The sequence below is a fragment of the Trichechus manatus genome, unplaced genomic scaffold (assembly GCF_000243295.1).
Source record: "Trichechus manatus latirostris isolate Lorelei unplaced genomic scaffold, TriManLat1.0 scaffold00185, whole genome shotgun sequence".
In the NCBI taxonomy this organism is placed as follows: Eukaryota; Metazoa; Chordata; class Mammalia; order Sirenia; family Trichechidae; genus Trichechus; species Trichechus manatus.
In genome coordinates this window covers 4,789,394-4,803,514 of record NW_004444121.1, presented here as the reverse complement: position 1 = coordinate 4,803,514, position 14,121 = coordinate 4,789,394, and the positions used below count along the sequence as shown (strand labels likewise).

The 14,121-nt window shown below is 46.1% G+C and overlaps 1 protein-coding gene across 1 annotated transcript in view; it reads right to left on the bottom strand.

The window, feature by feature from the left end:
• The window catches only part of PPP1R16A (protein phosphatase 1 regulatory subunit 16A), a 28,481-nt gene that overhangs the window by 8,939 nt on the left and 5,421 nt on the right, over positions 1–14,121 (bottom strand). The window contains exon 2 of the mRNA XM_004387403.2: positions 44–206. The gene's annotated coding sequence lies outside the window, so the exon portion shown is untranslated. The remainder of the gene's footprint in view (positions 1–43; positions 207–14,121) is intronic.

Sequence of the window (14,121 nt, the reverse complement as noted above, 5' to 3'; positions counted from 1 at the left end):
CGTCAGGGTTTCAAGTCTCCAGAGGAGAGCCGGCAGCGCTAACCTTTCAGGGCGCAGCCCAGTGGGCTTCCTGGCACTGGCCACAGGCAGAGCCAGACGCCGAGCTGCACTGTTTCTTGGGCCGGTCTCTTCCACTAGACGGCAAGCTTCTGGAGTGCACAGTCCACGCCCTGCTCTCCCCTCCTCCTCCAGGATGCGCCTGGCGCCTGGAAAAGGGGTCTCCCTTAGACCGCGGGAAGGGAGGCAGCGAGTGCCCTCCCGGCACCTGCCCAGTCGCGTGCGGCTCAGCGTCTGGCACGGGCTGCGGAGGAAGACCCAGCACTTGGGGCAGCTTGTGGCTGGTGGCGGAGAAGCAGCGCGCACCGGTGGCTGTCTCCGCGAGGCCGCTGCGCTGAGACCCGAGGGTGAAGGAGGGGATCCCAGCGAGTCTCCCCGGGGAGCGAGGAGCCTGGGTCCCCTCGCTCGGAGGGCACTGAGGGGGCCAGAAGCTCTGGCCCCAGCAAAGCCGCCTAGAGCCCGACTGCTCTGAAGGGCGGGCTGTGTGAGCGCAGCAGTTCAGGAGATGGCGCAGCCGGGGTGGGAGAGTGGACGGGCGCATGGGATGTGGAGGGTAAGGGCAGAGAGGAGGCAGGGTCCCCGTTCTGAAAGGGCCGGCCCCAGAGCAGCTTTAGGGGTGTGCGGGGGAAGTCAGGAGTTCTGTTCCGGGTGCTTTCTCACACTGCCATCCCCCAGGGGGCGCAATCCTGCTCTCAGCGCTACCTGTACAAGTGTGAAATGGGGCAAATGGCAGCGAGGCATTTGCTGCAGCAGGGTTTATAACAGAAAACATCGAAATAATCTAAATGTCTATTAAAGGGGTCTGATAAACATAGTATGTTCACACAATGGAATATTACTCATTTGATGAAGAAGCTTTTCATGTACTATTATAGAAAGATCTCTAAGATATACGGTTCAGTGAAAAGGTATAACATCATGTATATACTATGGTGGTGCAGTGGTTAAGAGCTCCACTGCTAACCAAAAGGCTGGCAGTTCGAATCCATCAGCTGCTTTTTGGAAACCCTATGGGGCAGTTTTATTCTGTCCTACAGGGTCACTATGAGTCAGAATGGACTCAACATTTGGTTTGGTTTTTGGTTTGTGTAAAAAGGAAGATATAAATTTATATTTACATAAGAAAAATGAGAAAGACACACACATAAGCATGGTTGCAGAGAAGGGTGGGGAGGGAGCAGATAGGTGGGGAGATTCTGTGTTGTGTTAACTTCTGAGCCACCTGAACTACAGGAGGAGCTCTGCTTTGGGTGGGAGGTCTGCAGTGCCCCAGCACTTGGGGTGGATATCAGGTGAACAGAGGGTGTCAAGGGCTGGGGCAGGGAGGGCAGGGTGGGGATGAGGACGGAGGGAAAGGAAAAGTGAGTGCCAGGTCCTGGCTGAGGGAAGCCTCAGGTGTGGCTGCAGTGGAGATGGGGACCAAGGTCCCAGTGACACCTGTGCTGGATCATGGTGTATCTTCTATCCGAGGCTGAGACATCTGGCCTCCGTCCAGCAGGCCATGGGAACCACAGAAGGTTTTCAAACAAATAAGGGATGTGATCCGATCCAGTCTCAGAAACTGAGGAAAGGAGATGGGAGGGAGCTGCAACACTGCAGGAAGGAGGCCAGGCGCCCCCCACCACACACACAGCAGGGAGGAGAGAGGGTGGGAAAAGAGACCTGCTTAGGGAGCAAAGGAGGGTGGAGGTGGTCGGAGGGCTGAGGTGGTGATGCAAGGGGAAGGGCCAGGGAGCGTGGACAGAGAAAGGCCTCAGAGGGGCCCAGGGCCAAGGAGAACCAGGGAGAGACCAGGGCCCAAGAAGGCTGGGAGGATGTGTCCAGCAGGTCAAGCATAGTCAAGAGGGTAGTCAACAGAGGCGTAGGCAGGAGAACTGGAGTGGTCACTGCAGAATGCTCGGAGCAGCAGCAATGGAGGGTCCCACAGAGACCCCCACAGCCACAGGAAGTTGACCCTGGATTTATGACACTTCACAGCAGTAGAACAAGACAGCCTTTTCAACAAATGGCGCTGGGTCAATTAAATATCCAAATGCAGAAAAGTCAATCTTACTTAACACCTACTAAACCCTTTGCCATGGAGTCAGTTTCGACTGATGGCAACCCCATGTGTTACAGAGTAAAACTACTCCAGAGAGTTTTCTTGGCTTGTAATCTTTATGAAAGCACATCACCAAGCTTCTCTTCTGCGGCACTGCTAAGTGGGTTCTTTCGGTTAGTAGTCAGTGCAAACCGTTGGCGTGCCACCGAGGGACCTTTCACACCTACTAGGATGACTATAATCAAAAAACGGAAAATACCAAGTGTCAGTGAGGATGTGAATAAACTGGAACCCTCACCCATTGCTGGTGGGAATGTAAAATGGTGCAGCCGCTGGGAAAAGAGTCTGGCAGTTCCTCCAAAAGTTACACACAGAATCCATATGGTCAGCAATTCCACTCCTAGGTGTACACACAGAAGACTTGAAAGCAGAGACTCAAAGAGATTCTTGTACCCCAATGCTCACAGCAGCATTATTCACAACAGCCAAAGTCACAGAGACGAAGAACAGATGAGCGTGGGGGTGGAGGGTAAAGGGTGGTGGGGGTGGCTACTGTAGAGTAGGAGGAGTCGCTGTGAGGGACTGCTCTGCATCTTCACTGGTAGTATCACACACACACACACACACACCACACCCCTAATTAAATCTGAGTAAGGTCAATGTCCCAGTTGATATTGTATCTAGTTATGCAAGATGCTATCACTAGGGTAAACTGGGGAAGGGCGTGAGGGATCTCTCTAGATTATTTCTTACAACTGTATGTCAATCTGGAGCCCTGGTGGCACAGTGGTTAAGAACTATGGCTGCTAACCCAAAGGTCAGCAGTTCAAATCCACCAGCTGCTCCTTGGAAACCCCGTGGACCAGCTCTACTCAGTCCTATAGGCTCACGATGAGTCAGAACTGACTCAATGGCAACAGGTATGTGAATCTACAATTATCTAAAAAGTCAAAGAACAAAGGAAAAGAGTGAAATACCAAGCTTTTTCCACTGCCCGTGGGCCGTCCTAGACCCAGCCTGCACGGGCTACACCCCGGCCAGGACACTCCCCCACTGTGACCTCACTCCTCGGGTGCCCGTCCTCCGCCTGGCCTCTGGAGGAACACTAGTCCCTGTGCCTGCAGTAGGCTTCCAAACACACTTACCCCAATGCGTGGAGGTTTCCCTTCTAAAAGCTGGTTTCATTGTGAAACATAACGTGAACACGGAAATGTGCACAGAACACCAGCACTGCGATGGGACAGGCAAACATGGTGTAACCACACCCACCAGGAAAGTGAACAACTCCCAGAGCCCCTCCCTTCCTTCTCCACAGCCCACAGCCATTTCCCCAGGTCACTTCTTCAGTAACCAGACTGCTCAGCGCTCACAGGTTTGAACTGTACAAACGGGGTCACGCTGTACGCGCTCTTTTGTGTGGTGCTACTGTACTCAATGTTATGTTTGTGGGGTTCGTCCATTTTGCGGCGTGTGGCTCTAGTTTTCACCGTATCGCTCAGTTCCCATGAGGTAGCCTTCTACTGTCGAGGGACACAGGGGCTGTGCATACCTATGCACGGTCCTGGAGCACAGAAGTCAATCACGGGGTTACACTGGACACTAAACCGCTTTCCAAGGGTCCGTGCCGATGCCCACTCCCATCAACAGTGTCAGAGAGCTCCAGCTGCTCTGTATATTCTCACCAACGCTTGTTTTTTTCAAACTTACATTTTTCCCAAACTGGTGTGTGGGTAGTGGGATGTCACTATGGCTACAATTTGCATTTCTGAGGACTGCAGTTCAGTTTGCGTCCCATTTAGGTCTGTAATACACCTGGAGCTGCTGTTTGTGTATGGTGTAAAGTAGGGGTCTGTGGTGGTTTGAAAACATGTCCACAGATTCTTTGATACTTCTCCTTTCTTCAAAGGACAAGGAATAAATGCCCTCCTCATAAGTGGGCTGTACTCTGTGACTTGCTTATAATGAATAGATTATGGCAGAAGTGACACATATATTGTCCAAGAGTAGGACATGAAAGGCACTGGAGCTTCTTTGCGCTCTCCTGGAAAATGACTCACCCTGGGGAAGACCAGCTGCCATGCTGAGAGGACACTCAAGAAGCTCCACAAGAGTTCCGTGGCAAGAAACTGAGGCTTCCAGCCAAGAGCCATGTGAGGGGCTATCTTGGAAGGGGATCCTCCAGCCCTGGGAACCTTTGGATGATGCAGCCCCAGTGGACATCTTTACTGCACCCTCAGGAGAGACCCCGAGCCAGAACCACCCACCTGAGCTGCTCTACAATTCCTGACCCACAGTCACTCCAAGACAATAAATGTCTGTTGTTTTAAGCCACTATGTTTGGGGTAATTTCATTTGGCTCAGTAACACTTGTCCCTCATGGGTCAGTCCTCTCTGCCAGGCTGACAGCAGGTGGGATGCCCCCATGGTGCCTGTGCTCAGCCAAGCTTCCAGCTTGCATGGCGCCCTTCAGGGTGGAAAATCTGGGAGGGCCTCTCTCCAGAAATCAGGGAGGCCTCAAACTGCCCTCCTGGATTCCCTTTCCCTTTGCCACCCAGCTCCAAACAAATCTAATAAACCAACTCACAACTCACAACAAGGTGTCAGAGGCTGGAGGTATCTGCACTTGAAAAGAGACTCAGGAGAACTGAGTGTACAAGCCAGGAGACAGGGAAGAGGGGCAGGGAGAACTTCCAGGACCCTGCAATCACAGCCCGCTAGCAGCCGGGGTCACAGACCCCAATTCACAAGCCTGGTCTCCTTAGCCTCATGGCTCTGGCAGGGCCACAACCCCCACTGCACAGATCTGGGAACTGAAGCCTGGAAAGTACAGGGACAAGTCCCTCAGAGGGGGTGGTGTTGCCACCCTGGGTCAGCTTAACTCCAGACCCACCCCGACACAGATGGTGACCCTCCATGCAATGGGACGGCAGGAAGAAGGCATGGGGACAGGCTGCTGCCAACAGCACAGGGCCCAGCATTGGGGTCACGCAGTGGCAGGTTCAGACGATGACCTGAGCAGACAGGTACCACAATGTCTGGGACCCTAAAAGTCCCAAGAAGAAAACCTTGCATCTGCAAAGAAGAGAGTTCACAGTTACTCTGCCAATCTCTGGAAGTTAGAAAGTGGTGGGAGGACTGACAGGAGCTAACGGAGCAGAAGGAACACGTGTGTTTCCCAGCAGCTCAGAGAGGACCCAGGCCCAGGATGGCTGGGGAGGGGGCAGAGGCAGTGTGGGCAGTGGGCCCCAATCAAGCAATGCAGGGACTGACCAGGAGAGGTTCCAAGGCAGAATGCAGGTACAGTGTTGTGAATCGCTTTTATGTGGCCTTTCTGGCCATGGTCTTGTAACTCCCACAAAATGACTGGCTGGGACTATGCAAATAAGGTTTGTAAAACTCTTGCAGGGATTGGACAGTGACTATGCAAATAAGGTGCCTGTGGATCACCAAGGGGATTGATCAGTTTTGCCATCCTGCTAGGCTTAAAAGAGCAAATCCTAGAGGTTGAAAGGGGACCTCACTGTCATCAAGAAGATGACCCAGGAGTGAAGCATGTCCTTTGGACCCAGGGTCCCTGTGCTGGGAACCTCCTAGACCCAGGAGACAGAGAGAGCTGTAACACTGGAGATGGCACGAGACGGCACAAGATGGCACAAGCAGCAAGAACCAGAAGACCAGCGCAAGATGGTTGCATTGGGCTTCCTGGCCTGCGGACAGAAACAGGTGAGTGCATTCGGGCAGGAGGCTACCTGGTGGAGTCGGGTGCCTCCAAGCACTTACTGGCAGAGCTAAAGAGTAGCAACACTTGCCCAAGCAGGGCAGAGGCCAACAGTGAGGGCCAGGGGCAGGCACAGCCAAGAGCAAGGTCTGCCAGCCTTGAGCACGGCTAAGAAGGAGCTGAGAGGTTGAACACTATCCTGACTGATGAAGTGTGTCCCCTCTCCCAAGTTGTTCCTGTTACTTCCAAGTTGATCCTGATCCTTGGCAGTAGGTGGTCCCACACGCAAAGCAAACTGAGAAAGCTGTGAGGGAATCATCAGGACAAGGGGAATAAGGAATAAGAGGCCCAGAGCAAGCCCTGCCTAGGCACTTGGGGCTCCCAGGCTGACACCATGAGGCCTGCCAGCTGTCGAGCTGTCTGCTAAGCCTTCTCCACCTCACTTCCCAATATGCAGTCAGTCAAGGGCCTGGCGTGTGAAGGAAGCCTCAACGTGGAAGAGCAGGATCAAGATGAAAAACATTCAAGAGAATAGGAAGAGGATATGAAACGTGTGTGGCTAATTGCCTCCATGAACAACTGCGTCCTTTGCCATGAGACCAGAACTGGATGGTGTCTAGCTACCATTACTTAACATTTCGATCAAAGATTTCTATAGAAGAATCTTGATCAAAAGGGGGGAATGCAGAACAAATTCTCATGGATTCTATACTTTCTGGAGCCATGGAGGGTGGATGAACCCCTGAAACTATTGCCCTGAAATGATCTTTAAACCTTAAACCAAAAATATCTCCTGAAGTCATCTTAAAACCAAACAATGGTTTAGCTTAACTAGTAAAAAATGTCTGCCTTGAGCATTATACTCCTTTATGAACTATCTATATGGAATCAAATTGACAACAGCAACTAGAAAGATTAGATAGGAACTTTAGGGGGCAGTCAGGTTATATTAATGACGGAGAACAACTCAGAAAAGGAGGGTGAGAATGGTTGTACAACTTGAAGAATTTAATCAGCATCATTTATACATGTAGAAACTGTTGAATTGGTGTATTCTCAACAACAACAAAATAAATAAAATTTAGGGAAAAAAAGTCAAGAAAAGGAAGGAGCGGACATCTTCAGAGAAAAGAAACTAAGAAGAAAAGAATCTGCAAGCTCGGATTCAAGAAGAGACTGTATTCACACAAAGAGAACTGGGTGCAATGGAAGAAGCAGTTAAAAGCAAGAATGCACTCTTGGAAATTAAATATGGCTCCTTAAATAAATGTAAAGGTAGGTTGAAATCCAAAGCTGAGGCAATCTTTGAAATGTAGAACAAAATGACAGAGAACAGAAAATATGAGAAAAACAAAAAACAAATAGACATACTGGTCCAACAAGAGACTAACAAAAGTTCCAAAAACAGAGAACACAGAAAAGGGATGCGGGATGAAGAGGCTTAGAAAATATCAAAGAAATAGAGAATTTCCCAGAACTAAAGGGCATGACCTCTCAGATTTGAAAGAGCCCACCAAGAACCTAGTACAAGTGAGAAAAGGCAGGAAGGGAGAGAGTGGGGGAGGGAAGAAAAACTCACACCTAGACAATCCATTTGACTCCATGGCAACTGGTGGTGAGAAAAGTCCTTATGAAATCTCAGAAGTCTACGGATAAAAGGAAAATTCTAAAATCCTCCAAAGGAAAAGGTGCCTACAAAAAAATATTAGAATGGCTCCAGACATCTCACCTGCAGCTTTAAATTCTGGAAAACACTGGAGTAATGGCTTCACGTTCTGGAGACAATTATTATGAACTCTGAATCCTATACCCAGGGAAACCAAGATTCAAGTGCGAGGACTGAACCAAACGTTTTCAGACTCAAGGACTGGAAACCTGCCTCCTTCACTCCCTCTTCTCCCGTAGTGATGAGAAGAGCTGCGGGTGGAGAGGGCGAGTGCAGGCCGAGGGAAGACAGGCGTCCAGGGAGCCGAGGTGTGGCAGGGCACAGGGAGGAGGATGAGGGCGAGGCAGCGAGCAAGGGAGTCTGACCGCACCACCAGGTCAGGGGAGACGCCTCCCCAAGGGAGGCCTTGGGGGAGGAAAACAGAAAGGGATACAACACACAGGATGACAGAGTTCAGAAAATCTTGAGCATATGATCAGGTGATTGACGGAGCCTAAAAAAGCAGAAAGCATTTGAACTTGAAGCCAGCCAAGAACATTATTCCTCTAGAGGCACACGAATTGGGACACTGCGCCCACAGAAGAGGAAATGGAATCTGTGCAGCTACTTCCTCTGCAGACAGTGAGAATGACGTGGTCCCCAACTTTAAGAATGCACCCAGAGACGCGTTATGGGACTGTCAAGTATGGTTACAGGCAGAACGTAACTTAATCAAGCGGCAGCCTGAAAGTGAAGGCCAGCGGGGCCTGAGAGGAAGCAGGAAGAGGGAGGAAAGGGTGCAAGTGGGCCATCCTGTCCATGCAGGGGTCCAACCAACCCTGCCTACGTGGGGACACTGCACGACAGGGACAGAGGGTGCCCTGCAGTGGAGCTGCAGAAGGCACTTGTTTCAATCATCATGTCACTGGTGGCAGAGCTGGAACTCTTACCCTGAGACTGTACCAGGATTCTGTGTGGCCCAGCAGGTAAGTGATTCTGTCACATCGTAAATCTACCATCCTGGGCCACAGAACACGGGCATTCTCAGTGTGGGAGAAAAAAGGTATACATGTAAGATCAAAGAGGCTAAGTAAAACACTTGTTGTCCTAAATTTGAACTGGAGGTATCAGTATAAATTCCTAATGTATTTTAATTTAAAGCAAACAAGCATTCCCCAGCTCTGTCCACTGAAAGGACCTAAAAACAATGACCAGCCAGAGCTAGGAACACTCCCAAAGTCCGGAATGTCATCTCCAAAGACCTTTTTCCCTCAAAAACTTCCTTGTAGAAATGGCTAACTCCTGGAACTTCTTGTCACAGCAGAGAGCAACCGGGCCACATCACAGGGCCCCACTGGCCAAGTGTGGGACACTGAGCACCAAGGACTGAAACATATCAAATATGTTCAAAACACAAAAAAAACACCTCATTGCTAAGGAATACTAACTCATTATTGCAAAAACTGGACAATAAAGGCGAAGAATTGAGCATTAATGCTGCCTTTCCCACACAGCAGTACCAAACAAGTAATGAGGAGAAATGTTCATTAATCACAAAAAGAGAGACAACTAGATATAACATGTCTCACAATGGAAGAACAACCTCCTTCTGTGAAGACACATAGCAACCCTATGTACAACAGGGTCAGGTGTACCTTAGTCCTCAAAGTGACATCTTTGCTTTTTAACACTTTAAAGAGGTCTTTTGCAGCAGATTTGCCCAATGCAATAAGTGTTCTGTAAAATAAACCAAAACCAAACTCATTGCCATTGAGTAAATTCCAACTCATAGCGACCCTACGGAACAGAGTAGACCTGCCCCCTAGGGTTTCCAAGGAACAGCTGATGGATTTGAACTTCTGACTTTTTGATTAACAGATGAGTTTTTAACCATTACATCACTTTCTAAAAAAAACTCAATCTGAATCTGATCAAGCCTTGATTCTACTACCAATTTATAGCAAAGCACAGGACAGGGAACATGATGAATGACACCATAGGGTGCAATCAGGAAATTCCACAGTGCAGGAAACTTCGAAACAAGTGACCCAGTTTCTTCAATAAATAAACTGAGTAGGAAAAAAAAGATGGTTGGGGAAGCTACGTATTTTAAGAGGCTTAAGAGACACTTGCAACGTATGCACTTATTTGAATACACATTCAAACAAATTGTAAAAAATACAACAATAACAACATTTATGAGGCAACTGGAAATTCGAACACTGACTATATTAAGGAACTGTAGTTAATTTTTTAGATGTAATAATGGTATCTAGGTGACGTATTTTTGTATCACTTTTAGAAATATACACAAAAACATTTAGAGTTTATATGATATCTGGGATTGGCTTCAAAATAATATAAGAGGTGAAAAAATGAGTAAAGATACAGATGAAACAACTGATCATGAGATGACAACTGTTGTAGCTGGGGATGAATATATGGGAATCATTGTATTATTCTGCCTACTTGGGTAGATGTTTGAAAATTTCCATAATAAAAAATTAAAAATCATAATAATTCATTCACTGGGATAGACCATATGCTGGGACATAATACAAGATTCAAGAAATGTGAAGGTGCTGAAAACATACAGAGTGTGTTCACTGACCACAGTGGCATTAAATGAGAAATCAGTAACAGAAAGATATCTAGAAAAATCCCCAAATATTTGGAAATTAAACACACTTATAAATAACCTATACCTTAAAGGAGAAATCAAAATGGAAGTTAGAACATATTTTGAACTGAATGAAAATGAAAACATATCAAAACATGTGAAATGAAGTTAAAGCAGCGCTTAGAAGGATATTTCTCTTTTAGATGCTTATATAAGAAAGGTCAGATCAATGACCTAAACATCTAATTTAAGAAGCAAAAAAAAAAAAAGAAATTAAATCCAAAGTAAGTAGGAGAAAATAATAATAATAAGAGCAGGAATTAATGAGTTAGGAACAGACAAATAATAGAGAAAACTACTGAAACCAAAAGAAGTTTCTTTGAACATAAATATCAATAAACTTTTTGCTAGGTTGATCAAGAAAAAGGGGAAGACAAAAATTACAAAATCATTAATGAAAAAGGGGACATCACTACCAATCCTACAGACATTAAAAGGATAAAAAAAAATGGAATGTTATGAACAATTCATCACAAGAAACTGAACAACTTAGATCAGGGGTTGGCAAACTACAGCCCCTGAGCCAAATTTGGCCCACTATCTGTTTTGGTAAGTAAAGTTTTATTGGACTATAGCCATACTCATTTGTATGCATATTGTCTATGGCTATTTTGTGCTATGACAGCAGAGTTGAGTAGTTACACCAGAGACTAAATAGCTTGAAAAGCCTGAAGTATTTACTATTTGGCCCTTTATAGGAAAAAAATGCTGACATTTGATTTAGATAAAATGGACAGATTTTCTGAATGAAACAAAGTGTCAAAACAGACTCAAGAAGAAATAAAATACCTGAATAGCCTTATATCTATTAAAGAAATTGAGTTTTTAATTAAAAACTTTCCCACAAAGAAAACTCCAAGCCCAGATGGCTTCATTGGTAAATTCTATCAAACATTTGAGGGAAGAAATAATATCAATCCTACAAAAATCTTTCTGAAAAGAGAAGAGAAAGAGACACATTCCAGCTCATTTTGATGCCACATTACCCTGATCCAAAACCAAAGACATGACAAGTTAAGAAAACTACAGACCAATTTCCCTCATGAATAGTTATAAAAGTCCTTTATTACAAAAAAAAGCACCAAATCTATTCTAGCAACATATAAGAAAAACAAACAAACACCACAACCAAGTGGTATTTATCTCAGGTATGCAAGGTTAGTTCGATATTCATAAATCAATTAATGTAATTCATCATATCAACGGGCTAGAGAAGAAAAAGCTTATGGTCGTATCAATAGATGCAGAAAAAGCATTTAACAAAATCCAACACCCATTCGTGGCAAAACATCTCGGCAAACTAGGAACAGAGGGGCACTTCTTTCACTTGATAAAGAGCATCTACAAAAACAGCTAACATCATACTTAATCGTGAGACACTAGATGTCTTCCCCCTGAGATCAGGGATAAGGCAAGGATGTCCCCTGTCACCCCTCCTATTCAGCATCATATTGGAAGTCCTAGCTAATGAAATTAGACAATAAAAGGAAATAAAAGGTATACAGATTGGGAAGAAAGAATCAGTACTTCCTTTGTTCACAGATGATTGTCTATGTAGATATTCCAATAAAATCAACAAATGAACTCCTGGAACTAATAAGCAATTATAGCAAGGTTGCAGGATATACGTTAATATAAAAAGTCAATTACTTCCTATATACCAGCAACAAACAATTGGAATTTGAAATAAAAAATACAACACCATTGACATTAGCACCAATAAATAAATAAATAAAATACTTAGGGATATACCTAACAAAATATGTACAAGATCTATATTAGAAAACTACAAAATTCTGATGAAAGAAATCAAAGAAGAGCTAAATAAAATGGAGAGAGATTCCATGTTCGTGGATAGGAAGACTCAATATCATTAAGATGTCAGTTCTTCCCAACTTGATCTACAGATTCAACGCAATCCCAATCAAAATCCCAGCAAGTTATTTTGTGGATGTCAACAAACTGATTCTAAAGTTTATACAGAAAGGTAAAAGACCCAAAATAGCCAATACATTACCAAAGAACAGAGCTGGAGGACAGACACTACCTGACTTCAATAACCAAGACAATGTGGTATTGGCGAAGGAAGAAACAGATCAGTAGAACAGAACAGAGAGCCAAGTCCAACTTATCGATTTTTCCTTTTATGGATTGTGCTCTGGCTGTTGTATCTAAAAAGTTGTTGCCAAACTCAAGGTCACCTAGATTATCTCCTGTGTTATTTTCTAGAAGTTGTATAGTTTTGTGTCTTACAGTTAGGTCTGTGACCCATTTTGAGTCAACTTTCGTGAAAGATGTAAGCTCTGTGTCTAGATCCTTTTTTTTTTTTCTTGGCATGTGGATGCCCAGTTGTTCCAGCACCATTTGCTGAAAAGATTATCCTTTCTCCATTGAATCGCCTTCGTTCCTTTGTCAAAGATCAATTGACTGTGTTTATATGGGTCTGTTTCTTGGCTCTCTGTTCTGTTCCGCTGATCTATTTGTCAATGATTGCCTGGGGCTGGGGGTAGCTGACTATAAAGAGAAGTGAGGGAACTTTTTGGGGTGACGGAAATGTTCTTCTATATCTTGATTATAGTGGTGTTCAAAAAGATGTGTAAATCTGCCAAAGCCCATTAAACTTAAAATAGGTACATTTTATTGTATGTAAATTGTACCTCAATAAAGTTCATTGTTAAAAAAATATATATATATAAAATGCAAAAAGTTGTACCTTAGCCTATAAAACCTGTGATCGAGCCCCTGCTTCCGTTTCCAATCCCATCCGCCACCACCCTCCTTTCTGCACTTCACAAGGGTCAGGCTCCATGTATCTCAGGTTTAAGAATTCAGCTCTGCCACATCTAAGCTATGGGAACTTGACCTCTTTCGCCTCAGTTTCCTCATCTGTAAGTGGCATGCTAATAGTACCCTCTTCATGAAGTTCTTGTGAGGACCCAGTGAGTTAACGCACAGGGTGCTTTTGCTGTCTAGCACAGGGGTCTGCAAACTAAGACCTGAGAGCCAAATCCGGCCTGTGAGCTAAGGATGGGTTTTACATTTTTAAACGACTGGAAAAAGTCAAAAGGGTAATATTTTGTGACACATGAAAATGACATGAAATTCAAATTTCAGTGACCATAAATAAGGTTTGTTGACACAAAGCCACGGGGGGCTGGGGGAGGACCAGCAATATGAGGCTTCCACACCCTGCCAGCACAGGGAGGGACATCCAACCCCACCTCACAGTGGGGAGGGCTCCACACAAGAGTGACTCTGCAACTGAGTCCTGCAGACTCCAGGGTGTCACCTGCATCCATACCATCGCCCCGTTCTGCAACAGGAGGTGGTTCTGGGGCACATGGGGAGGAGGGTGAACTTACACAGCATGACACAAAATTAAAACAGCAATAGTTAGATCAAAGACTGGCTTTCAGGGAACCCTGGCATGGTGAGATGGGGCTGAGGGCTGAGAAGGGGACTCAAGCCCCTTCAGGCCATCTGGCAGCACCACCACCCACCTCTCGCCACCAAAGGCCAGCTTCTCCATCTCCCTGCTGCAGTCCACCCCTCTTCCACCTTCCCAGGACCTCTAAGCTGTCAGTCTGACCTCCTCTGCCCTGTCTGCAGTCTCTCCGGGTATTGGCCAACCTCGCCATTCAGCCCTACTCCAATCCCCGCACCACACACACACACACACCTCTCTTCTTCACATTGAAACTTCTTGAAAGACTTGTCTGCCCATCTCCACTTCCTCCCCTCCTATGTGCTCCTCTGCCAGCTACCAGTCCAATCTGTGCTTGTAATGAAAGACACAGTATGCAATCACTGTCCACTCCAGACCTCGCCTCACAAGGTACAATGCCCACTCCAGACCTCGCCTCACAGGGTACACGGTGTCCCTTGCGGACCTCACCTCACACAGGACACAGTGTTCACTCCAGACCTCGCCTCACACAGTACACGGGGTCCATTGCGGACCTCACCTCACACAGGACACA